The sequence below is a fragment of the Salvelinus namaycush genome, chromosome 20 (assembly GCF_016432855.1).
Source record: "Salvelinus namaycush isolate Seneca chromosome 20, SaNama_1.0, whole genome shotgun sequence".
NCBI lineage: Eukaryota > Metazoa > Chordata > Actinopteri > Salmoniformes > Salmonidae > Salvelinus > Salvelinus namaycush.
The window spans coordinates 11,341,596-11,367,770 of record NC_052326.1 but is presented as its reverse complement, the minus strand read 5'-3'; the positions used below and the strand labels follow the sequence as shown (position 1 = coordinate 11,367,770).

General features: G+C 40.5%; 1 long non-coding RNA gene across 1 annotated transcript; it reads right to left on the bottom strand.

The window, feature by feature from the left end:
* Positions 1-69: 69 nt before the first annotated feature.
* LOC120065668 lies at positions 70-2,403 on the bottom strand. The gene is made up of 3 exons (XR_005478691.1): positions 2,141-2,403; positions 335-780; positions 70-216 (listed from the first exon to the last, which is right to left on the bottom strand). It is a non-coding gene; the product is annotated as an uncharacterized LOC120065668 (long non-coding RNA).
* Between the last annotated feature and the right edge of the window lie 23,772 nt (positions 2,404-26,175).

Genomic DNA, 26,175 nt, shown 5'->3' with positions numbered 1-26,175 from the left:
TGCAGGGCATGTGATGTCCATAGCCTCTTCATCACAAAACTCCCTGATCTTGTCAAAAAGATAGTTTGTCTAGCTGTGTCCAGTCCAGGTGGTGCTTGTACAGGCAGACCATCTATGGGAGGAAGGATGTCAGCGTTGTGCAGTAGGTGAAACCTGGTCCTGACGGAGTTCGGACGCTCCTTGGCGACAACAACACCAGGCTCCAGAGCATCAAAGCTGTAAAACAGGAAATAACCCCCCAAAAATGACACTACAACCTTTCACAACATCAATTCACCTCCCAAGTTTAGATAGGAAAAATAACCTCAAACAATGCAATGAAAATGATATTCACCTGAAGTGCTGGTACTGCTTGAACTGTGGCAGTGGCCTGAAGCACTAAGTCAGGTGTTGTTGCCAGCCATTGCTTTCCACCAGCACCGAAGCACCTGTCGGGGCAAACTTGGTGTGGCCTGTGATCAGGAAGTGAAGGTCCAGACTGTGGTGGAGCTTGTGCATGGTCCACCAAGCACAATACTAGAGTACAAACTTGTTCTTGTTTTGGCCAATGCAGTTTTCACAATTCAGGTCCACACATGTTTCCCCAACTCCGTAGATGGTGAAGAAATGGTGCATGTAGTTGATGACTGCGCTGCTGTCTTTGCTGGATGACATGCTTTCATCAATCAAGTAATTGACTTGTTGTGGTATTCCTTCACAGCAGACACCAAACAAGCCACACTTGCGAGGAGTTAAAAAGTAGATGGGACCTGGTTACATATGGTCAGAAGGATAGTGCACCTGCAAACAACAAAATAACATTAACCTCTACGGGATCAGTGATCAGTGTACCTAAACCGGGACGGTTGTTGCTCAATATGTGATAATGTGGCTAGCCAACGTTGTATACACCAGCTAACTTTCCGGGACATAGACATGTCTCATATGGGCAGAAAGCTTAAATCATTGTTAATCTAACAGCTATTACAGGGGGAAAAACAGCATGCTATTGTTTGAGGATAGAGCACAACAACAAAACACTTTTCACGGCAACTGGTTTGATACATTCATCTGTGAAGGTAAATAATGTACTTCAATTCAGTAATCTTGCTCTGATTTCTCATCCTGATGTTCCCAGAGATACAATGTAGCATAGTTTTGTTTGATAAAAATAGATTTTTATATTCAAATGTAGGAACTGGGGTCTACAGTTTGACCCCACTGCTGTCTCTGGCTCCACACCCACCCCGCCCGGCCATCTAGATGTGTGAAAGTTAGTGCATTTTCTGTAGGGAAGCTAATGATTCATCATGTATGCATTTTCTGTAGGGAAGCTAATGATTCATCATGTATGTATTTTCTGTAGGGAAGCTAATGATTCATCATGTATGACATTCCTGGGTGTGTGTAAATGTACATTTTTTATTACCGTAGCATTTTTGTATGTTTTCTATAGTTATGTACTTGAAAATGTATAATTTGACCAAGTCGGCACATTTGGACAAACTCCTGGCAGACTTGACAAAATATTGTGTTGTGATGTAATTATTCACTGGATCCATCTGAAACTTTGCACACACTGCTGCCATTTTATGGACACAATCTAAATTACACCTAGGATCCTAACTCAATATATAGCCTTTCTCTTGCATTTCAAAGATGATTATTTTTGTTGTTGTTGAAAAAGCATGTTTTTTTGTTTGTATTATCTTTTACCAGATCTAATGTGTTATATTCTCCTACATTAATTTCACATTTCCCCAAACGTCAAAGTGTTTCCTTTAAAATGGAATCAATAATATGCATATCCTTGCTTCAGGTCCTGAGCTACAGGCAGTTACAGTAGATTTGGGTAAGTCATTTTAGCCAAAAATTGAAATAAAATGGTCTTCAGATAAGTTAATAATAAGAAAATGTAAGGTAAAACGTAATATCATTTTTTAATGGATGATCATCAGGTAATTTTCACTTACCTACAAATGTGCAGAGCAGCAGCAGTGCATTCAGAAACATAATCTTGGAAACTAAGTTAAAATGATAACAAAGGCCGACTACAAGTACCTCTGGAAAATACATAAATAATGTGAGATCAATAATAGTAGTGCCAATCATGTTGGAGGTCAATTAAATAATCAAAACTTGTTGTTTTTGCTTTACATACCAAGTGTTGTCATCAATTCCTTGTAGAGATGCCACACTGCTTTTTTGCCACATGGGATGGCAGCAGCTTTACACCAAAGTGTTTGTGTCCTGGGTGGCGTCCTGGTAATACTATTGCATTATCCTCTGCGTTGTTGTTGATGAAGTTCACAACTCGCTGAAAGTCCTCATGCGTCAGGTGTAACCTGTGCTTGCTTGGGCCAGCTCTCTTTTTGATGGGAGGCATTAGACCATTCTTCTTGTATGACTGGTGGAGAAGACTCAGGCGTGTTCTACTGATGCTGAAAGACAAATTCCAGATACAAATATTTTGGCATTATTAATAGAAGCGGATATCACCGTCAGACACACCTGGCTAACTTGATTCCACCCGTATACATGGTTGAATGCTTCATGGCAGACTGCAACCCCTTTCATTAAATAAGACGTCCTGTGTCGTTTCTGTTTTGTTTGTACAGCTTGCTTGGCCCGTTGTTGTGTCAAGTCACTCTGGTTCACACTGACCGTGTGCAATGCCACAAGAATCATCTTAAGCTTCAGCCCCCACCCAAACTCTGTGTCACGCCCTGATCTGTTTCACCTGTCTGTGTGATCGTCTCCACCCCCTCCAGGTGTCGCGTATTTTCCCCAGTGTATTTATCCCTCTGTTTCCTGTCTCTCTGTGCCAGTTCGTCTTGTATGTTTCCAAGTTAACCAGCGGTTTTCCCATTCTCCTGCTTTTTGCATTCTCCTTTTTCTAGTCCTCCGGGTTTTGACGATGAGCCTGTCTGCCACTGTACCTCCTGGACTCTGATCTGGTTTTGACCTTTTTGCCTGTCCACGACCATTCTCTTGCCAACCCCTTTGGATAAATAAACATTGTAAGACTCCAAACATCTGCCTCTTGTGTATACATTTGGGTCTTGCCTTGATACTCTGACCATTTTACTCACCCTAGCAGAGCTGATTAGGCTGTTTTCATGTTATCCAAAGCGTTGGTGACTAACTGTGCTGCTGGCAACAATTTAGTTCTGCTTTTTTGCCATAATTTACTGACACCGGTCATATTCAACCGGTGTTGAGCGTTCGTAAATTCATCAGTTATTCTGCGCTCTGGCACTCTCAGACGAGAGTGCTCTGAAACAGTTGTTGCAGTGCATTTCTATTGAAATGGATACTTGCACAAGTTTTACTACACGATACATAAAAAAAGCCTCTTTAGACAGGTTTCATAGACATACTGACCAGCTCAAATAAACAGACGCGTGCTATATGGCAGACCAATCCAAACTCATCTCTCGGCATGTCCAACCCACTCATTATCTCAGCCAATCATGGCTAGCAGGAAGGTTGCTTCTTTTTCTGTGGCTAAACCAACTACGCTTGTAATTTAACAATTTTATTTGTATTTACAGATGGCATACAAGTTTGTTATTAAGGCACATGAAAGTGCACATGTTCGAGAAGGCATTTCTGCCCCAAAAAACTATTCCGATTTTTGAAAAAAAGTTTACGTTCAAACGGCTCTCCTGTGAAGTAGTGACTCGCGACCTACGCCTACTTTCCTGAAACGGGTCACATATTCCTATATAGCCTAGCTACAATGTTAGCACGTGGACTATATTAGCTATTTTTTGTCTGTCGTTGTTCCAGGTACACATGAGAGTCTATGGGTGTAAATTATTTGGTGACTATGTTAACAAGAGTATGCAGAGGGTCAGATACCAACGTGTACACCAGACATTGCCTCTGCAGCACCCTTGTGCCGAAGCTGTTGGACGCAGGGCCTGAGGCAAGGCGGATCATGTCTGTGAGTAGACATAAAAGCGAGAGCTTTTGGAGGCCAAATTACAGGGACAGAAAGAGATGGAGCGACATCCTGGCAAACAGCACCAACATCAGCACCAGTGCCACTCCAGCAGCGAAGAGGAGCAGAATGGTTGTTCCTGAAGACAACGCCCCAGGCAACATGGGACAATTTAATGGATGCACAATAAATGGCAATGTACAAGTAAATACGAACAAAAACTACTAACATTAGCAGACATGACTCGGCTAGCTGTAGGGTAGCTAGTTTAGCTAGCAGCAACCATATTTTGTTAGAATTGATTTCCCTAACAACATTACCAATATAATCTTTAGAATGAACGACTAGCCAGCATCCATAACGACCAGATTTCTGTCCGGACTATTTCCTTCAGTGGAAGAATGAAATTGTATGAATTTACTTACTAAAATAAAATGTTTTATGAAAACGTGTCATTTATTGTTGCTATCGCACTGCTATTTTTTTTGACATATTCCATCAAACTCCAAGTGGGTTCAGTTTCCTTTTAAGATCTTCACTTTTGTTCTTCACAGCTTGATATAGCCACTACAAGGATTCATCAATGACATATAGGCACAGAAAAAAAAAAAAAATAGGCTTGGTGTCAATCATCATTTATATCCTCATAAAATAATGAGAATCGTCGTCATCTACACCCCATGGCATGAGTTACAATCCATTTCCACATAACACGTTGAGGGTGATGAAACGGAGCCCCATTCATTTTCAATGGAGGGAAGTGAAGTGGACGGGGGGACCGTTGGGCGATGTGAGCATGGGCGAGGGAGTGTCAACAGAACAAAACCAAAGTTGGAGAAAGACCCTACTGGATTGGCTGTTGATACCTAGCACTACCTAGCCTGCTTGCTAGCTCTCACATGAGGGCGAACCTACCATGGCTTATCCAAATGATTGTGTTGTGGAAATTGGGCACTAAGCCTAGATCTCAGGTAGCCCCGCAATCCGCCTGATCTCACAAGCTTACATGAACTATTCATGTAAGCTCACAAGATCAGGCGGCTTGCAAGGTTAGACTTGTAGTGATAGCCAGTGATAGTCAGTGGAGTGATAGCTTTGAAACGTTAGTGGTTTCGCAACAAATTTGTGAATTATCATCTTTGGGTCTTTGATAAACCTACTTAGTGAACATTCAATTCCTGTTTGGAAGATATAGAAAACAAGTATTCTGCAAATAGTAATAGTTGCAAATCAACTTTATTAATGATGTTATTTAGATGCAGGTTAACCTCATGCCTGGCCAGTTTCTCTCTTTAGCATACCTCTCAACATGACTCCTATCTCTATGAAAATAAAAGCATGAAACGAAAGGTATGAAATAAAAAGCACTCATATGTGCCTCTGATGTGGCTGGGGACATTGCAATTATAGAAACTATTGACTTTTCTCTCCCCAGGTATGATCAATTGCCGCAAAAATAATGACATCTCTGTGTTGTTTTGACCCATTCAGAGTGAAGGCAATTTATTTCATGTGACAGGAGGCTTGGCTGGGACAGCATGCCGTCAGAGATATAATGACAGAGATCAGGAAAGGAGGAGGAGAGGAAAGGGGGAACACTACAAGAAGATAGGGGGAACCTGGAGAAGGTTATTACATGATATAATTACTTTTTTTAGTACGCCCAATACATATATTTTTTCATTCTCAATGTTACATGACTCTATACCTTCTAAATACCTAAAAGGGAGTAAATGAGAAAAGTACAGATAATAGAACAGTTGTTTCATGATATAGGGAAAATAATAACCTTCTTGGTTCCACTTCTTAGCGTGTTGAAATTGTTAATCATTTGGCCAAATGTCAGTTTTCTGAATTTGTACCGTTTTAGCCAAAGTTTCGTTTGACAGCACCCATGAGTGATATGTTGAACCTCTTTGGTTTCAATTGGATAACAGATCAAATTGATGATTGCAGAGTTGTTCTTTCTCACCAAAGCCCTCTTTTTAAAATGAACTCCTCTTCCACACCCACATTCACACATCATTGATTTAGCTGCACTGTAACACAGATAAATGCAACGATTTTGGACAGTAGAAAAAGTACTCCAAGTCCTCTTTCCCATTCACATATAACAATCCATCACTAACCACCCAACCCTGGGCCTCTCTCTGCCTTGTCTGCAAATCTCTTGATTCCCAATCCTGATTCCACATTACCATTTTCGTTATGGAAAGTAACAGGGAAATAAGACAACAACAACCAGGTAAGAATATTCAAGAAGATGTATTCACCACGTGCACAGGATACAACAGGTGTAAAACAGTGAAGTTCTTACTTGTGAGCTCTTTCCCAACAGTGCAGTAATAAATATAAATAATATAGATAATGAAAATAGAATAAAAACACAAGAGATACAAGATAAGAAAGCAGTAATAACACATTAATAGTTCATATGTGGCTGGTAAATACTGATATAAAGTGTGATGAATTTTCCTGGTTATGTAGAAACTATTATTAGTTACTGAAGAACTATCAATAATAGAAGTTAATAAGCAGAAGTTAAGTAGTAAGTGTTTAAGGCCATTTCACCTCTTTTTAGCAGCACCGTATACTTATTAAGAATGTACTTGGAACTTTCATATACATTTATAAAATGTATGTGGGCCAACCTCCAAACTTACATTTTGAGTATTTTGTATCTGGGTAATTACTGTCATTGCCTGTTGTTTCCTATTACTTTCCGTCGTGACCCAATTACTTCAGCTCTGTACTTAAACCCAATCCAACCCCTTACCCGAAACCGGGTTTGTATCCTAACCCCAATCTCTCCCCCCCCCCCGCCCCTTACCCTAAACTGGGTTCGTATCGAAATCCCTACCCTACCCTCCCCATACACCACACTCTTTCCCTTCTTTGAGCCCACCCCTCTCTTTATTCATGTTTTGTTTAGTCTGATGTTTTGTTTTGACTCCTGTTTTGCTTATTTTCCTTTTTCACTTCTATAATTGTAAAGCGACTTTGGGTCCTTGAAAAGCACTATACAAGTCCCAACCAACCCACATAGAATTGTTACGAGAGACGATCCGTGACAAGTCAAATAACATCAATTTATTTCTGTGTTTTTATGACTCCAGAGTAGTAAGCTATTGGGCTATTCCATTCCCTGCATTAATTAATTTGTCTACATGTCTATTCAACGTTTGGATAAAATGAAACCATGCCATGAATTAAGAACGATAGGCCTATCTTATTTTCACAATGTGATGCGGCACATTCAACTCAAATCGCTTTGAAAAAGAGCCTTCTTACCAAATGAAAATCTATGGCCGACATAACAAAATAATACCCTTACATTCAATCTGGTTTAGATAATTAAATAGTTTAGTTGAAACTTAAACAATTCCCAGAATCAAATAGGCTATGGGCTACAAAAATAGCCTATATTTATTTAGTAGGCTATTGGCTACCTGGCTACTCACATTTTTACTAGCTGCACAGGTTTAAACTTTATATGGCCTGCGTATGGACTAAATGAATGAAAGCCTGAATTAATGTAAGAATTAACTGATATTTAACTGAATTATCGTAAATTAATACCTGCTTTGGCCTCCCGAGTGACACAGCATCGCTGTGCTTGAGGCGTCACTACAGACCCGGGTTCGATCCCAGGCTTTGTCACATGACCGGGAGACCCATGAGGCGGCGCACAATTGGCCCAGCGTCGCCAGGGTTAGGGGAGGGTTTGGCCAGCCGGGATTTCCTTGTCCCATTGTGCTCTAGCGACTCCTTGCTAGGCGCCTGCAAGCTGACTCCGCAGCCAGCTGGATGGTTTTTCCTTCAACATATTGGTGCAGCTGGCTTCCGGGTTAAGCTAGCAATGTGTCAAGAAGCAGTGCGGCTTGACAGTGTCATGTTTTCGTCGGCTCTCGACCTTCGCCTCTTCAGAGTCTGTCGGGAAGTTGCAGCAATGGGACAAGACTGTAACTACCAATTGGATATAACAAGAAAGGGGTAAAAGTATACAAAAAAATATCTGCTCGCAGTTTTGCAGGCTGTGTATCCATCTACCGGTTGTTCTCCTTGTCCACAATGACTCCAAAAAATCCTTCCAAACCGGTGGTTTCATTTTCTTTATCCTGTTACATTAGCCATTTTCACATGAGCTAGAATGAGGGAAAACAAACTTGGCAACACATTGTTGTGCGGCAGAAGGGAATATAAACTCTGCACATGGACAAATTAGGAATGTTTCTGCACCACACTAATAATAAACAGTTCCCTCGCTGTGTGGCTGGTAGCCTAATACCCTGACTACACCGATTGCGTCGCGTGTGCGAGCGTAGCAAAATACATTTTGAAATCTATGTTATTCAATTATTGCTCCCACACTGCCCCCGAGCGTCTGCGTTGCCAAGGGCTAAAATAGATGACCTTTCTATTTCTGATGCAGATCGCGCTGCAAATCCTGCCTCTCCCATCTCCTCGTTGGTTTATAGAAGCAGGTACCCACGTGCCATCTCCTCATTGTTTATACCCACGTGGGTGATTGACAGACGAAATGTGTTGCCGGTTGTCGTGGTAATACTATGAAAGTTTAGATGCCAATCACCATATAAGTTCAAATATGAAAAAGCCTGGAAGGAGGAGAGATGACTACAAAATATTTTGTTGACCGTTTTATGTGTGGATTAATTCTCGGAGTAGAGGACCTTGTGCATTTCAGGTAAAATAACCTAATATTTATATCCCAGGACAAATTAGCTAGCAACAGCAAGATAGCTAAATAGGACAAATTAGCTAGCAAGTGCAAGCTAACTAGCTAAATTGCCATACATGTTTAATGCTTTTCAACCTGTCCCCAAAATTTATGTAATTGGTTCAGAGTTTGTTTTGATATTATAATCTGCGTGTCGGGATCGCGTTTGGTGTAGGGGGACAAAATAAATGTATGCAAGATGGCGCACATGCGCAGCCGGTTTGGGTTCCGTGTAAGACTAGGCTATGTCTGCCTCACCTCTCACATAGCCTAATGTAATTCGCAACACAATAAAACAAGTTATGAACGTATACAATTCTTAAACATAAATAAACCGGAGCACACGTATATACAGTTGAAGTCGGAAGTTTACATGTACATTTAAAATCAGTGTTTCACAACTCCTGACATTTAATCATAGTAAAATTCCCTGTCTTAGGTCAGTTAGGATCACCACTTTATTTTAAGAATGTGAAATGCCGATTTCTGTTGTTGCACAAATTAGCCAAGCACCATCGCAAACTAAAAAACTAGAATAAACAAGTCAAAATGCAATTCTAACATAAAACAGTGCTTGAGTTTATGAAAGCATGTACACTTGAAAACAAAAATAGCCTACTTACAGACTTTTACAGGCCTTGTGAGCAGGAAAGGTGGATCTCTTCCGTGGTGCTGCTGACACAGGCACCATGTTCATTATAGCTAGCTATAGCGAACCTAGCATTGCATCAGATGGTGTATAACTCTTTTTACATAATACTATTACCCTAATATTTAGCTTGTCTCGCAACATTAGGAAAAGTTTTATGAACTGTACATTAACTAACGTGTTATAAACTTTATAAACAGGAACACACTGGAGATCTAGTAAATATATACCTACGTCTGTAAACTCCAAAGTAGAGCGGGAGAGACAGCGCATGCTGGTCTGATGTTCCTGCCGACCAAAGCAATCAATCCCGGAGTGATTCTCAATTGCAAAAAGCATACATGAAATTCACAGCACTTGAATCTTGAATGCTGGAAATTCACAGCAATTGAATGAAAGGATTAAAAATATATATTTTGCTTGTATTTTATTTGACCTAAATACATTTTTCATTGGTCTTTGTTGTTTTTCATGTCTGCATTTTGCAATTGAGAATCGATCAGTTTGTGATGGATTTATTTAGGTGAAATGTTGTACTGGTGCTTTATATTAGCAAACTTTCTGGTCAGAGGCTCCTGTTCAAGCAAACCTGAAGAAAGGCAGGTGAATTTATCATGCCTTTGAGATATTGGGGCGAGATATGAATATTCATGAGCATGTTGACGCGTTAAATTTAATGGTTCATAAAATGTTTCCTAATGTTGTGATACTACCCAGTTAGCAAAATGTATATCTGGCCCACATGTGGTTTGGAATTATGGCCCTGCAGTGGCTCAGATGCTGCAGCCGTAACTCTACATCTACAGACCTGCACCATGATAACCAGAACTTTGCAGATTGTAAAAGTACGTAGTTGTGTGTTTTTGGAGCCTTTGTTACTATTTCCATCTCAGGAAGATAACTGCTGCTGCGGGTAAGTTACTCATAACCTAGTGATATTTCAAAAAAAGTGTCGTCTTCACCCTTCTATAACATGGCATTTATATGATTAGGGTCCTAAATACTGAAATTGTCTTTTAATTTGTATAGTATAGTACAGTTAGCACAATAAAGCACATTAAATTAGAATACAGTAATGTATACTGTACTCTATTGTGCTCTACTGTAATGTACTAAAGTCTAGTAAATGCATGTTAGCTTACTCAATCATGCGCCATAACGTACAAGTGCATTGATACTTAACATTAATGTTCTGCAGTGGCAACACAGCTAACACTGTTACACATATTGTTTTAAAACAAGCTCACATCTCAAATGATTGTTGCCCAAATGAGCCTTGTAAATACAAAATAGAAACATGACTTGCAGATTACAACGAGCCCTGAAACAACAAAGACTGAAAACATTGTAACATAAACTAGTCACTAAGACAGCAACATTGATGGTGCAAAACACTTGTCCAGCTTAATGACAACATAGTTGTAATGAAAATGTAGCACTATTAACATCACATGATCACTTGGTAAAAATAAAAATACAAGCTAGATTCCCCATGCGCAGCTGATCTTAATTTCAACTAACACCAAACCCAGTTACAAACGTAGCGTTTATGCTGTATTATTGGAACAAACATTTGTGAAACATTTTTTATCCTCTGGTGATTATCAGAACACCACCAAGAGTATCTACATATTGTCCAACCTCTCCCCTCTTTGTCTTCTTTCCTTGCAACCACCATTTCGATCCTCTACAGAGGAAATCTTTGGATTATTTTTACACTTTTTCAGTTGCACCGGACGTGAGCCAGTTTCTCCTCATCGCAGCTTTACATTTTAAATTGGGGAAAAAATAATCATTGGTTTATTTAGTTGTTTCTTTCTATGCTTTCTAGTATTCATGAAGGACTTTGGCAACAGTAGAACGTTACTTGTCTCTTTGAGCTGCAGTTGGCAGAAGGGCACCTTTCCATTGATTCCCCTCCAGCTCATGGTCTTTGAAAGATCATGGGAGATTATGTGCCATGGTCCATGGTCCTCCCTCCACACACTCTCTTTCACATCAGTCACCTCAATCCCAAATAGTGAATCTGTAACCACAGACAACAGAAAAGTGACCATAACATATGGATATTGAATGTTAATATTAAGTAATTCACCTCATTTCAATAGCCTATTGGCTGCTGAAAACTAACATGTATTTTCCAATATCAAAAACAAACACTATCTTAGTTTTGGATAACTAAGGCGCCATACAGCTCTGGATATATGTCTCAGATAATAATACCACAAACTTTTAAAGCATAATTATAATGGCTGACTTGTTCAGGAGATGGAAATGCAAAAAGAAACCAACACTTTCTAGCTTTAAGTTAGGAAGAGACAATGTTGCTAAACCTTAAAGATAAAATAAGCACCTCCAACCAAGGCCAAAACAACAAGCAACACTGGGGACACTTCAATCGCCTGTGAGGATGCATGAGATATAGCTCGAGATGTACACTACCAGTCAAAAGTTTTAGAACACCTACTCATTCAAGGGTTTTTCTTCATTTTTACTATTTTCTACATTGTATAATAATAGTGAAAACATCAAAACTTTAACATAACGCATCATGTAGTGACCAAAAAAGTGTTAAACAAATCAAAATATATTTTACATTTGAGATTCATCAAATAGCCAATCTTTGCCTTGATGACAGCTTTGCACACTTGTTTATCAGATAGTGTTAGCTAGCTACAGTGTTCACCATTTAATTAGCTAGCATCCTCAGTAGTGGCCCCTACAGCTAACTCACACAACCTAAAAGAAAAATGAGAACTAGCTAGTGAGAAGCTAGCTACTAGCTAGTACACCTACTCATTTTACTTAGGCAGCTAAGGATATGTTAACTTAGTTAGCTAGCAATCAAAGAACACGCTCCGATTTAGCTCACAAATGTTAGTCAAATAACCGGACAGCAAATAATTGCAGTTGACAGCCTACTTGCTATAAATCCAATATTAATCTAGCTAGCTTGTCAGGCAGACTTAAAAGCTAGCTAGATTAATATTGGATTTATAGCAAGTAGGCTGTCAACTGCAATTTGACATTTTTGGCTAGCTAGCTCATTGCCAGAAATTCATAGCTAGCTAACCTAGCCAGGTTACCTTGCCTACACTACATTTTTCACAGTCCAATTGCAGTTTCATAAGGAAAATATATCATTGACAGCTAGCTAAGCTATATAAAAAGGTCAGGTAGGGAAAAATGGCTAACCTATTTCATTAAGTTAGCTAGCTAGCTATTGGATGCAACAACAGTGTTATTGTCACATGTAGCTAGCTAGCAATGCTGCAAGTTGGTAACTGATCCCTGGGTTCTCCTCTCGAAATAACAGTCTTGTAGTCTAAGCGGTTGTTCATGTCATATGACTTGGGGTTGGCGCCAAAGAGTTGGAGGTATTCACTTTGAATAATCAAACTGTGTAAAACATTTGGTACACAAAAAAAATAACAATGGTTTTAAATAGTGAATGTTCTTTACTTTAAAGATAGTTTAACATTTTGATGTTTAAAAAATATTATATTAAAGGCATGCTTAAGGTTATGAATGGAACCTTTATGGCTATATAAAGAACCATTTCCTTAGGTTCAAAAGAACAATTAAACCATTTAATAGGTTCAACTTTATGTAGCACCGAAATAGGGGGTTAATTGCAATCCATTGTCAAGGCAAATATGTTTGTCATGTGCAAGAAATATAGTAATACCTTACAAGGAATTGCTTACTTGCATGTCGGCCAACAGCAAGTACAAAATATAATAATAATAAAACTAATACAATCTAAAATATTAATAACAGTGGATCAAAGAGTATAGAGAATGTGCAAACAAGCAGTTAACATAAATTAAATATAACAGTGAAATTGATATGTACATATGAGATGTCAAGTGCATAAAATGTCGAGTGCATATTTAATAACAAAATTATATGGAAAAAACTACGGTTCAGAAGTTTGCGGTCACTTGGAAATGTCCTTGTTTTTTTAAAGAGAAGCACATTTTTTGTCCATTTAAAATAACATCAAATTGATCAGAAATACAGTGTAGACATAGTTAATGTTGTACATAACTATTGTAGCTGGAAGGACTTGTGAGGTGTCTGTTTCTCAAACTAGACACTAATGTACTTACCTCTTGCTCAGTTGTGCACCGGGGCCTGTAATCAAATCCACAAATGCTGATGCTCCAGATACTCAACTAGTTTAAAGGAGGCCAGTTTTATTGCTTCTTTAACCAGAACAACAGTTTTCAGCTGTGCTAACATAATTGCAAAGGTGTCTTCTAATGATCAATTAGCCTTTTAAAATTATAAACTTGGATTAGCTAACAATGTGCCATTGGAACACAGGAGTGATGGTTGCTGATAATGGGCCTCTGTATGCCTATGTAGATATTCCACACAAAAATCTGCCGTTTCTGGTTACAATAGTAATTAACAATGTCTACACTAATTCAGATCAATTTGATGTTATTTTAGTGGACAAAAAAATTGGCTTTTCCAAAAACAAGTACATTTCTAAGTGACCCCAAACTTTTGAATGGTAGTGTATATGTTGGCATTATATCGCAAGCCACAATTGGCCCAAATTTGGCCTGCCATAATGAATACAGAATCGTTTGCAGTATTTGGCCCACATAGGACTGGCCCATTCTGAGGCAAAGCCAGCAGTGCCAAACAGTTGCCGCAAGTGGCCCGGAATCGTCTGCTATCTGGGTAGTGAACTATTGGTGATTGTTACGTTCCCCAGCAAGAAAACCAATAATGTTGCTCAAACAGGAGGGGGAACTAACAAAGAGTCACTGACAACCAAAACAGGTGGGGTTTTAGTAGGGGTGCTAAAGTCCACTGAAAGTTGCATAGCAACAACAACTGGGACCTAAAAGACAATAGTTTCCACTAAATTTGCCAACTAAAAGGCAAACAGAGGTAGAGCAAAAGGAAATCAGGGAAATCAGATAAAGGAGGGTTTGTCTAGAAATGTAAATAAGGCGCACCAACTACTCCTGTTAACCCTCCACATCTATCAAGACAAACTGGAGCACTGGGCCAGCACAGGTGAAACACCCTCCCATTAACGAGCTGGCAACCATCACAGGTGTAACACATACTGAATAACGAGCCAATACCAATCGGTGCAACCTAGGTACTAACAAGCTATACATGCTAAAGTCCAACTTAAAAACAAATGGAAAAACCAAAGCCTGTAACAGTGAGGTAGTATTGGGTAAAAATAGTTTTACAACATCTGATGCAATGCTAGGATGTTTAGCTAGCTAGGCTAGCTAGCTACTAACAGGGTCTCTGTAGCTTCCCTCTCACAGGTGCTCACTAACTTCACTTTCACTTTTGTGCAACAGAGAGGCTTGCCAGTTGCCATATCATGTCATTACTTTGCAATTCACTCACTGCTGCATGTATTTAATCTAATTCAGGTAAATTGGTCCACAAGTGATGCAACGTTAGCGGTGGCACCACATGTTCAAAAGTAGGGCTGGGACGATACCAGTATCGCAATATTTTTTCCACAGCAAAAATGTAAACACGAAGCAGATAAACACCTGGTGTATGTAAAATATGGGTAGCCAATCATATTTTACATACAGCAGGTTATCTGCTTCGTGGTTAAATTTTTGCTGTGGAAAAAAATATTGCGATACTGGAAAATAATTGGAAAAATAATAAATGTGACACTGGATGAGTTACATCCGCTTCGTGTTATGTTTCCTTACCATGATACTAACGAGTATCGCAATACTGGTATCGTCTGGGACCTATTCAAAAGCTGTGTGGCAAAAGTCTCGTCAGTTCTGGAGCCTAAAGTTTTTCCTGATCTCATGACCTGTCAGGTAAAATTCTTGGTCCTAGTCGTAGGTTATGACGAAATAAGCGGTGCTATGACTATAGGGCTGGGGTTTTCCTTGTCCGGATAAAACCTGTAACGATTGCGCTGAGAGTCGGGAAGCAAGTACAGGGAGTGACTGTTTTAATAAATAAACAAAACAATAAACATGAAACACAAACAATGCACCGACATGAAAACAGAGTCAATAACACCTGAGGAAAGAACCAAGGGGAGTGACAGATATAGGGAAGATAATCAAGGCGGTGATGGAATCCAGGTGAGTGTCATGAGGCACAGGTGCGCGAGACGATAATCAGCAGCCTGATGATATAGAGGCCGTAGAGGGAGTATACGTGACAAAACCCTTTCAAACTACACCAAACCTTGTTATTATTAATTCTGAAGTTGATATCAAAAGAGCCAGAGATAATAACTTCAATAGACAACATATTCTGTAGTTTAGTGAACTACTATAGTAGGACTGAGTGTTATGAAAATAATGTTTACAATGTCTTTGAGTATTAATTTCACACTATATACACACAATGAAAGACACCAAGTGCAGAGTGATGAGTCAACAATGAGGTGCTAGTGCAACCAAACCTAGTTGCTGAGAGACGTTGATGATGCTCTGTAGGCTGTAGCTAGGAGACCTATGGGACTGACAAGTGAATCCACCTGTCGCAGCGAGCGTGGGGGTTACTGCATAATTTCCCAGGGACAGGGTCATTCATTTCATTTAGTCTGGCTGACACCAGCTCTCGATTTCCTACAATGTGGGTCACAGCTCTTCGCTGTGTAGTCACGTTGGTCACGTCAGCAAGGCTAGTATTCACTAGACAAAACAGAGGCAAACGGGCTAAATTGGGGGAGGTACTATGTCAACTTTTCCAATAAGAAACACATGCTTTTTTTACGTTGCAAAACGTGCAACTATCTAAATCAAATCACATTTTATTTGTCACACGCACCGATGGGTGTAGACTTTACTGTGAAATGCTTGCTTATTAGCCCTTCCCGATGACGCAGAGTTAAAAAAAAATTGAATAAAAATAGTAACACAAGAGGAATAAATACACAATAAGGAATTTATATACAGGGTGTAACATCTATGAAGTGAACTAATGAATATGTCTATCAATCAATCAAATGTATTTATAAAGCCCTTCTTACATCAGCTGATGGCACAAAGTGCTGTACAGAAACCCAGCCTAAAACCCCAAACAGCAAGCAATGCAGGTGTAGAAGCACGGTGGCTTGGAAAAACTCCCTAGAAAGTCCAGAACCTAGGAAGAAACCTAGAGAGGAACCAGGCTATGAGGGGTGTCCAGTCCTCTTCTGGCTGTGCCGGGTGGAGATTATAACAGAACATGGCCAAGATGTTCAAATGTTCATAGATGACCAGGTCAAATAATAATAATCACAGTGGTTGTAGAGGGTGTAACAGGTCAGCACCTCAGGAGTAAATGTCAGTCGTCTTTTCATAGCCGATCATTCAGAGTATCTCTACCACTCCTGCTGTCTATAGAGAGTTGAAAACAGCAGGTCTGGGACAGGTAGCACGTCCGGTGAACAGGTCAGAGTTCCATAGCCGCAGGCAGAACAGTTGAAACAGGAGCAGCAGCACGACCAGGTGGACTGGGGACAGAAAGGATTCATCAGGCCAGGTAGTCCTGAGGCATGGTCCTAGGGCTCAGGTCCTCCGAGAGAGAGAAATAAAGAAAGAAAGAGAATTAGAGAGAGCACACTTAAATTCACACAGGACACCAGATAAGACAGGAGAAATACTCCAGATATAACAGACTGCCCCACGACACAAACTATTGCAGCATAAATACTGGAGGCTGAGACTGGAGGGGTCGGGAGACACTGTGGCCCCGTCCGACGATACCCCTGGACAGGGCCAAACAGGCAGGATATAACCCCACCCACTTTGCCAAAACACAGCCCCCACACCACTAGAGGGATATCTTCAACCACCAACTTAACATCCTGAGACAAGGCCGAGTATAGCCCAGGAAGATCTCCCCCACGGCACAACCCAATGGGGGCGCCAACCCGGACAGAAAGATTGTGTCAGTGACTCAACCCACTCAAGTGACGCACCCCTCCTAAGGATGACATGGAAGAGCACCAGTAAGCCAGTGACTCAGCCCCTGTAATAGGGTTTGAGGCAGAGAATCCCAGTGGAGAGAGGGGAACCGGCCAGGCAGAGACAGCAAGGGCGGTTCGTTGCTCCAGTGCCTTTCCGTTCACCTTCACACTCCTGGGCCAGACTACACTCAAACATATGACCTACTGAAGAGATGAGTCTTCAATAAAGGCTTAAAGGTTGAGACCGAGTCTGCGTCTCTCACATGGATAGGCAGACCATTCTATAAAAATGGAGCTCTATAGGAGAAAGCCCTGCCTCCAGTTGTTTGCTTAGAAATTCTAGGGACAATAAGGAGGCTTGTATCTTGTGACCGTAGCGTACATGTAGGTATGTACGGCAGGACCAAATCGGAAAGATAGGTAGGAGCAAGCCCATGTAATGCTTTGTAGGTTAGCAGTAAAACCTTGAAATCAGCCCTTGCCTTAACAGGAAGCCAGTGTAGAGAGGCTAGCACTGGAGTAATATGATAACATTTTTTGGTTCTAGTCAAGATTCGAGCAGCCATGTTTAGCACTAACTGAAGTTTATTTATTGCTTTATCCGGGTAGCCGGAAAGTAGAGCATTGCAGTAGTCTAACCTAGAAGTGACAAAAGCATGGATTAATTTTTCTGCATCATTTTTGGACAGAAAGTTTATGATTTCTGCAATGTTACGTAGATGGAAAAAAGCTGTCCTTGAAACAGTCTTGATATGTTCATCAAAAGAGAGATCAGGGTCCAGAGTAACGCCCAGGTCCTTCACAGTTTTATTTGAGACGACTGTACAACCATCAAGATTAATTGTCAGATTCAACAGAAGATCTCTTTGTTTCTTGGGACCTAGAACTAGCATCTCTATTTACCACCATCCACTTCCTTATGTCTGAAACACAGGCTTCCAGGGAGGGCAATTTTGGGTCTAGTAAACACGTTCGGTGCTGCTGCTTTGAAAGTGGTGTGGCAGATTGAAAAGTACTGAGGCAAATGCTGTCTCGCCACATGTTTTCCGGCAGCTCTGAACCTTATTGTTTTGTTTACTGTGTTTTGGGATATTTGCCATAGTTTTACTCATTTATATTAGCGTTTGGTCTTTTGGAATGTAGTTAATCAAAAGGGGACCATTGCACTCTCCCAGAAACTTGGCTGGAGTGTAAAACCTGCAAATTTAGACAAAGAAAATGTGTAATGGGTCCACACTCAAAATAATGTGGCATAAAGCTTACTTCATTTTTTGTATTATTGTTATTTTCACAGCATCAGGGATTGTGTACACAGATGTTTCAGCATTGCAGCCTTATTTAGTGTAGGTAAAATGTTATTTTTATTTAAAACAGCATTTGTAGGGAACAACCGATGAGCAGCAGGTGATTCTAATCAGGGTTGCCACTCATTGGCCAATCAAGGATGTGGCTTTTCTGGTTTACCTGTATACAAGTTACTCACAAAGAAATACAGAATTATAGGGTATGGTAGCAAGCACGAAGCAATTGCCTTGAGTCTCTGCTCACTTGGATACATTATATCAATTCATGAGATAGCTTACCAAAAGGACATCAGGCTCAGCCGTTCATAAATTTGTGGGGCTAACTCATAAACGATATTCAAAATCTGATATGGACAGTGTTGTTGTATAATAGTCTAAATTTGGCCAATAGGAAGGAGGTGAAATCTAGTTATTTGTTTAAACCGGGTGTAGAATGTTTGACTCATAAAACATTTATGAACTCTTTTATTCAGACTATGTAAGAGGAAATATTACTGTTGATTAACTTTGAATTATAGCACTTATGTTAATTAAAGACTTTTACTGTATAACGAATGTATTATATGAGTCTGATTTGATGCTTGCAGCATAGAGAGACTCGCCATTTCATGTCAATGCCTTGCACTGCATTTATTCATTTCAGTTATTTAATTTCATCCAGTAACAAAAGACCAGAACCGGCAGTAGTGTGTCCCTTGTCCAGTCAATCTACATGCACCACAACACAACACTGAATTGAAGCCAGAGCGCAGTAACCAGCGCATAGGCCCAGACGGCTACACTAACAATACATGTTAAGTTCCATTAATGAACATAGTAGATGAATTACTTGTGTTCATTTGTCTGGGGAGAAATTGCATGAGATTAAATTGGATATACATAAAAGTAAAGTTGTAAAAAAAAAGAGAGTAAAGTACACAAAAACAAAACAATATGATGAAACAATTAAGAAAGTAATAGTAATTTACAGGGGAACAGTTCTTTGGTTTAGAATACAGTGTCAAGGCCACATAAGTAAAATGAAACTGTGGTGAAATTATTTAAAAAATAAAAACAATTATTTAACCTTTATTTAACCAGGTAGTCCAGTTGAGAACAAGTTCTAATTTACAACTACGACCTGGCCAAGGTAAAGCAAAACAGTGCAACAAAAACAACAACACAGAGTTACACATAAATAAACTTACAGTCAATAACACAATAGAAAAGAAAAATAGAAAAATCTATGTACAGTGTGTGCAAATGTAGAACAGTGTGCAATAAATAGGCCATAGAGGCAAAATAATTACAATTTAGAATTAATACTGGAGTGATGGATGTGCAGATGATGATGTGCAAGTAGAGATACTGGGGTGATAAAGAGCAAGAGGGTAAGTAATAATATGGGGATGAGGTAGTTGTGTGCTATTTACAGATTGGCTGTGTACAGGTACAGTGATCAGTAAGCTGCTCTGACAGCTGATGCTTAAAGTTAGAGAGGGAGATATGACTCCAGCTTCAGAGATTTTTGCAATTCGTTCCATTCATTGGCAGCAGAGAACTGGAAGGAAAGGCAGCCATAGGAAGTGTTGGCTTTGGGGATGACCAGTGCAATATACCTGCTGGAGCTGGTGCTATGGGTGGGTGCTGCTATGGTGACCAGTGAGCTGAGATAAGGCGGGGCTTTACCTAGCAAAGACTTATAGATGACCTGGAGCCAGTGGGTTTGGCGACGATATGTGGTGAGGGCCAGCCAATGAAAGCATACAGGTTGCAGTGGTGGGTAGTATATGGGGCTTTGGTGACAAAATGGATGGCACTGTGATAGACTACATCCTGTTTGCTGAGTAGAGTGTTGGTGGCTATTTTGTTAATGATATCGCCGAAGTCAAGGATTGGTAGGATGAGTGAAGGAGGCTTTATTGTGAAATAGGAAGCCGATTCTAGATTTAATTTTGGATTGGAGATGCTTAATGTGAGTCTGGAAGGAGAGTTTACAGTCTAACCAGACACCTAGGTATTTGTAGTCCACATATTCTAGGTCAGAACCTCCCAGAGTAGTGATGCTTGTTGGGCGGGAGGGTGCGGGCAACAATCGGTTGAAGAGCATGCACTTAGTTTTACTAGCATTTAAAAACAGTTGGAGGCCACAGAAGGAGAGTTGTATGGCGTTGAAGCTCGTTTGGAGGTTTGTTAGCACAGTGTCCAAAGAAGGGCCAGAATGGTGTTGTCTGCGTAGATGTGGATCAGAGAATCACCAGCAGCAAGTGCGACATCATTGATATACACAGAGAAAAGAGTCGGCCCGAGAATTGAACCCTGTGGCACAGATGTTTGCTTTAGAATATAGGGTCAAGGCCCCATAGGAAAACACAGAAACTTTGGTGAAACTATAAAGAAATTACCAATAGGTTACATAATAATGTATTAAGTACAGTGCTGAAGTAACTGGGTAATGACCAGAAAGTCATAGGAAACAAGAAGGCAATGACAAGGTAAATACCAAGCAAAGACCCAAGATACATTTTGAGGTTGGCCCACATACAGTATAAGTACTGTAGGATGTAATTTGTCAAATGTGTTTGTTAACGGAAAATTTCACCGCTGCTCTTTCACTGTATATGTCCAGAAATATTGTAGCAACCCGCACAGACAGCGGTGTGTTATGTGTTAGGCTATTAGTGGGTTGTGTTGTACTTACCAGTGTTCGCGGGGTCCGACATGCCAATCAACCTGCTATCTGCCAATCACGGGAATGCCTGGAATGTTCTGATGCCGGGCATCCTGGTGGTTGGCGGAGTGGCGTGGAGGGGGGCTGGGCAGGGGGATGGAGCATTGGAAGTTAAAACCAGGTTTATCCATTGTTCTTTCTCTTATGTCTGGCCTTCACAAGAGAAGGTCACAGTTGGCTTGTGGGGTATCTTTCATTTATTTGGTGTGGGCTACGGCCAAACAGTAGCCTGTGTAAAGTTGGGTTAATAAACCGTCAATTCGTAAACTCAATCCTCTGTCTGGACAATTGTTCCTTTATGATCTAGTCAGGTCATTACAATATATTATTTAAAAAATAGCATTCCCTCACTGCAAACAAATACAAGCGTTTCTGCATCACACTGGTAGAAAAGGGCTACATTTCCTGGTTGTACGCAAACGACAATTTACAGAATTCATTGCAATTTCAGGGCGTAGTACTGCCCCTGTGGAGGTGGATCCAGTTGAGAATGGGTGTCAACAGGTAGCTAATGTTACTCACTGAACCCGCCATTCGAACATCAGCTTGCAAATATGTTTTTTTGTGTGTCAACAACAACTGTAAAGTTTAGTGCTCAGTACCTGGATATGCAAACTACAAGCACAGGCTGCTGGGGTAACATTTCATTGGTTATCTTACTAAGAAGTTGAGCAGAGGTATAGTAGCTAACTTTGCTAGCAAACTATATTTGTTTAGCGAGCTTTCATAATACGCTGGCTAGACATTCCGAAGCAAATCAATGTCAATGTGAAGCAATCTAACGTTAGCTACATTAGGTTACGTTAGATACAGCCTACTGGACCAGATCTAACCAATAGCTAGCTAACTAACTACGGCAAAGGCTAACGTGACTGGCCTATGTGTTCTAATTACAGAGTCCGATCCCATCAACATCTGCAGCAGCATCAACATCAAGCTCATCACCAGGAACTAGTGTAAGTCACCTTTCCTAAATCTTTCCATGACCCTGTGATGACCAAATAAATATACTGGAGCTAGACATAAACATGGTCCATGTCTTGTTGTCATAGTTGGTGAGTTTATAAGTAGACTACAACTTCTACTATTGTGTGTGAAGGTTAGTATACATGATCTACTGACATGCGTGGGATGGGTGGATATAGTACCTTGTTTGAGTGTGTATCAAAGTACAAAGTAGTAATCCTGTTGCTGATGTTGAGGATGACCTTGACACCAGATTTAGTAGTACAGATCCTGTAGACCCATTGGACGAAAGCCTTCAGCCGGGAACAAGCTCAAGCTCAACATCATCTGACTGGGAAGAGGAAAAGACTGCACAGGGCTGGCAAGAGCCAAAGTGTATAGTCTATGACTCCAAGGCCATGAAGCTCATGAAGTTCTGCCAGACCAGCTGCCATTTCCCAATATAAGATAAGGTTCACCAGCTAAGGAACATTCAGGAACCTGCCTGGAACATTCAGCCAACACAACATCCATATTCACTTAGACTGATGTTGTAGTATTATAATATAAAATGCGTAGTATGCTCACAACTGCATTGTGGTATAGATATTGCTAGCGCTTGTACAAATGTATACAATGGAGTTTGATCAAATATTTTATATCATAATTTTTTTTTTTAAGTGTACTGACAAGTGACTAAATTATTCCAGCTGCATCAGAAACCAGCAAAGTGTTGACTTCAACTTCTGGATCCATTCGTTGTGATATTCATGAAGTGTATTGGGAAGTAACTAGCAACAATGTAGCTGCTAAAACAAATGATGCAGGGAGTTGGTGTATAACTTCAACTTTCATTTGTTGGCAAGTCAACGTGTTTCAATAAAACAGTATATTAGTCTGTCAAAGTAGAAAATAGGTAGACATGGCTTGTGTTTAAGACTAAGTGTATTTGCTCTGGAGACCGAAGGGAGTTTACAAAGCAGTATGTAAGAACAATTATGGAAATGTAAGGCATATACAGTGCATTCGGAAAGTATTCAGACCCCTTGACTTTTTCCACATTTTGTTACGTTACAGAGTCTTGTTTTTTCCGCCCTCATCAATCTACACACATTACCCTAAAGCTAAAAGAGGTTTTTAGAAATGTTAGCAAATGTATAAAAAAAAAAAACGGACATATCACATTTACATAAGTATTCAGACCCTTTACTCAGTACTTTGTTGAAGCGCCTTTGGCAGCGATTACAGCCTTGAGTCTTCTTCGGTATGACACCCACACAGCATGGTACTGCCACCACCATACTTTACTGTAGGAATGGGGCAAGGTTTCCTCCAGATGTGACGCTTGGCGTTCAGGCCAAAGAGTTCAATCTTGGTTTCATCAGACCAGAGACTCTTGTTTCTCATGATCTGAGAGTCTTTAGGTGCCTTTTGGCAAACTCCAAGCGGGCTGTCAATTGGCTTTTACTGAGGAGTGGCTTCTGTCTGGCCACTCTACCATAAAGGCCTGATTGGTGGAGTGCTGCAGAGATGGTTGTCCTTCTGGAAGGTTATCCCATCACCTCACAGGAACTCTAGAGCTCTGTCAGAGTGACCATCTGGTTCTTGGTCACTTCCCTGACCAAAGCCCTTCTCCCCCGATTGCTCAGTTTGGCCGGGCGGCCAGCTCTAGGAATAGTCTTGGTGGTTCCAAACTTCTTCCATTTAAGAATGATGGAGGCCACTGTGTTCTTGGGGACCTTCAATGCTGCAGAAATGTTTTGGTACCCTTCCCCAGATCTGTGGCTTGACAAAATCCTGTCTCGGAGCTCTACAGACAATTCCTTTGACCTCATGGCTTGGTTTTTGCTCTGACCATGCACTGTCAACTGTGGGACCTTATATAGACAGGTGTGTGCCTTTCCAAATCATGTCCAATCAATTGAATTTACCACAGGTGATCTCAAATCAAGTTGTAGAAACATCTCAAGGATGATAAATTGAAACAAGATGCACGTGAGCTCAATTTTGAGTCTCATAGCAAAGGGTCTGAATATTTATGTAAATAAGGTATTTCTGTTTTTTTATGTGCAACAACACGGCCTTGTGTGAAAAGAGAGCTACCGACAGCAAAACAACTTACTAATTTGCTCTCCTGGTCCAGCTGGTCTAGGCTTCCGCCGCCAGTTGATCTTGGAGGTTCTGAAGAACGTCTCAAGCACACCTCTATCCATATGTGCGTCGAAACTTCAATGGTCTGTCACACACACATGATCCATGGGGTCTGCAGTGACCCTCCAGTAAAAGCTGTCCTCGATCGAATTTCTTGCAGCACAGACATTCCTCTTCTGTCAGCATGGCTCAACAGCACCCGCATAGCACCACCAGTTGGAGTCTGAGGTGGCTCCACATCTCTGCTTGCTGGTCTTACTGGTAGGGCTGCCATCAGGCTGTAGTCTTTACAAAGTCAGGGAAAATTTGTCAACCTAGAGATCCTGCAATGTCGTGGAAGATCAGATCATAATCTAATGGCTCTATTGAACAATGACAACGATATCTACTCGCTGCTAGCGTGATCGTGCAATCGGCGAAACACAGGCCACAATAATTGCTACAATACATTTTTAGATCAGACTATAGGCTCAAACAACAAACAAAGTCATTGGTTGAAAATAAAAAAATACTGCTATGGTGCATAATTGTGTTTGAAACAATTCTCTTCACTCATAATTATGTAGGGAGAAAAACACCTCAAATAGTGTCTAGCAGTGAAGTTTCCCTTTAAATACAAAGTCTTTCTAGGCAAGTTCCAAGTACTTTCTTAATAAGTATATGGTACTGCTGAGAAGAGGTGAAATGACCTTAATAAATACTTACTACATAACTTCTGCTTATTGGCCTCTATTACGTTTACATTTATTAATAGTTCTTAAGTAAATAATAATAGTTTCTTCATAACAACCAGGAGCACTCATCAGACTTAATATCAGCTACATACTAACTATTAACGGATTATTACATTTCACCTCTTCTCAGCAGTACCATATACTTATTTAGAATGTACTTGTTGTTTCCTATTAATTTCCAGACGTTACCCTGTTATTTTAGCACTGTAAACCAAAGTGCTACCCCATTTTGTTTTGGACTGGTTGCTCCTACGCTCCCATGACTAGTGGTTCCTTTCAGACACACAAACCCAACCTGTGTGTGATTCTTTTCTGAGGGTCCCCCTCCGGAGAGCTTAGTTCTGCCTGCCGTATCGACACTTTGGTTGGTGTTTGATCACACTACAATGCCATCTCTTCTACTGATATAAACCTTTTCCTGGAAATGAAATGCCTCTGGTTTCTTTTCTTTTCTTGCTGGTTGTGGCATCACAGGGGGGTTGCTTGGTGATGGAGCTTATCCTACAAGTGTTTGTGTCATGAAATGATGAAATAAGGTTTAAAGAACCTGTATTGTTGTACATTCCATCTGAAATTGGCTTGCTCGCAAATGGCTTGCTCACATCTATTTTTGTGTGTTTTTAAGCAGGACTTCACTTTTCCGTGTTTGGATTGTCATTGTCTACTAACAGGAGCATCGCTGACAACATTGTGGTGCACCTACGGAGGGAATACAAAAGCACACCACTTCCCAGGAATTCTCAACCACTCGAGAGAATGTCGTCTCCCTCGTGAGAATGCAAGTATCAATGATTGAATATCCATTTCCATTGGTGCTTTACATTATTGAGGTGCGTATTTAAAGGCCATGAAAGTGATGCGTGGCATGATGGCTTGGGACGGAGATGAGGATTCACCTCTGGTAAACAACACTGGAGCTGGAAAAGGGGGTGGAGCTTCAACAGCGCATCAGACTGGAAAAACTGACTGGAAAAATCCAAACAGGCACTCAAAATACACAGGTAAGTGAAACGTTTTAAATGTGTCACTGGATTTTTTTTAAGGACCAAGATTGCTGGCTTTTTAATGTACAATTGAAGTCGGAGGTTTAAATACACCTTA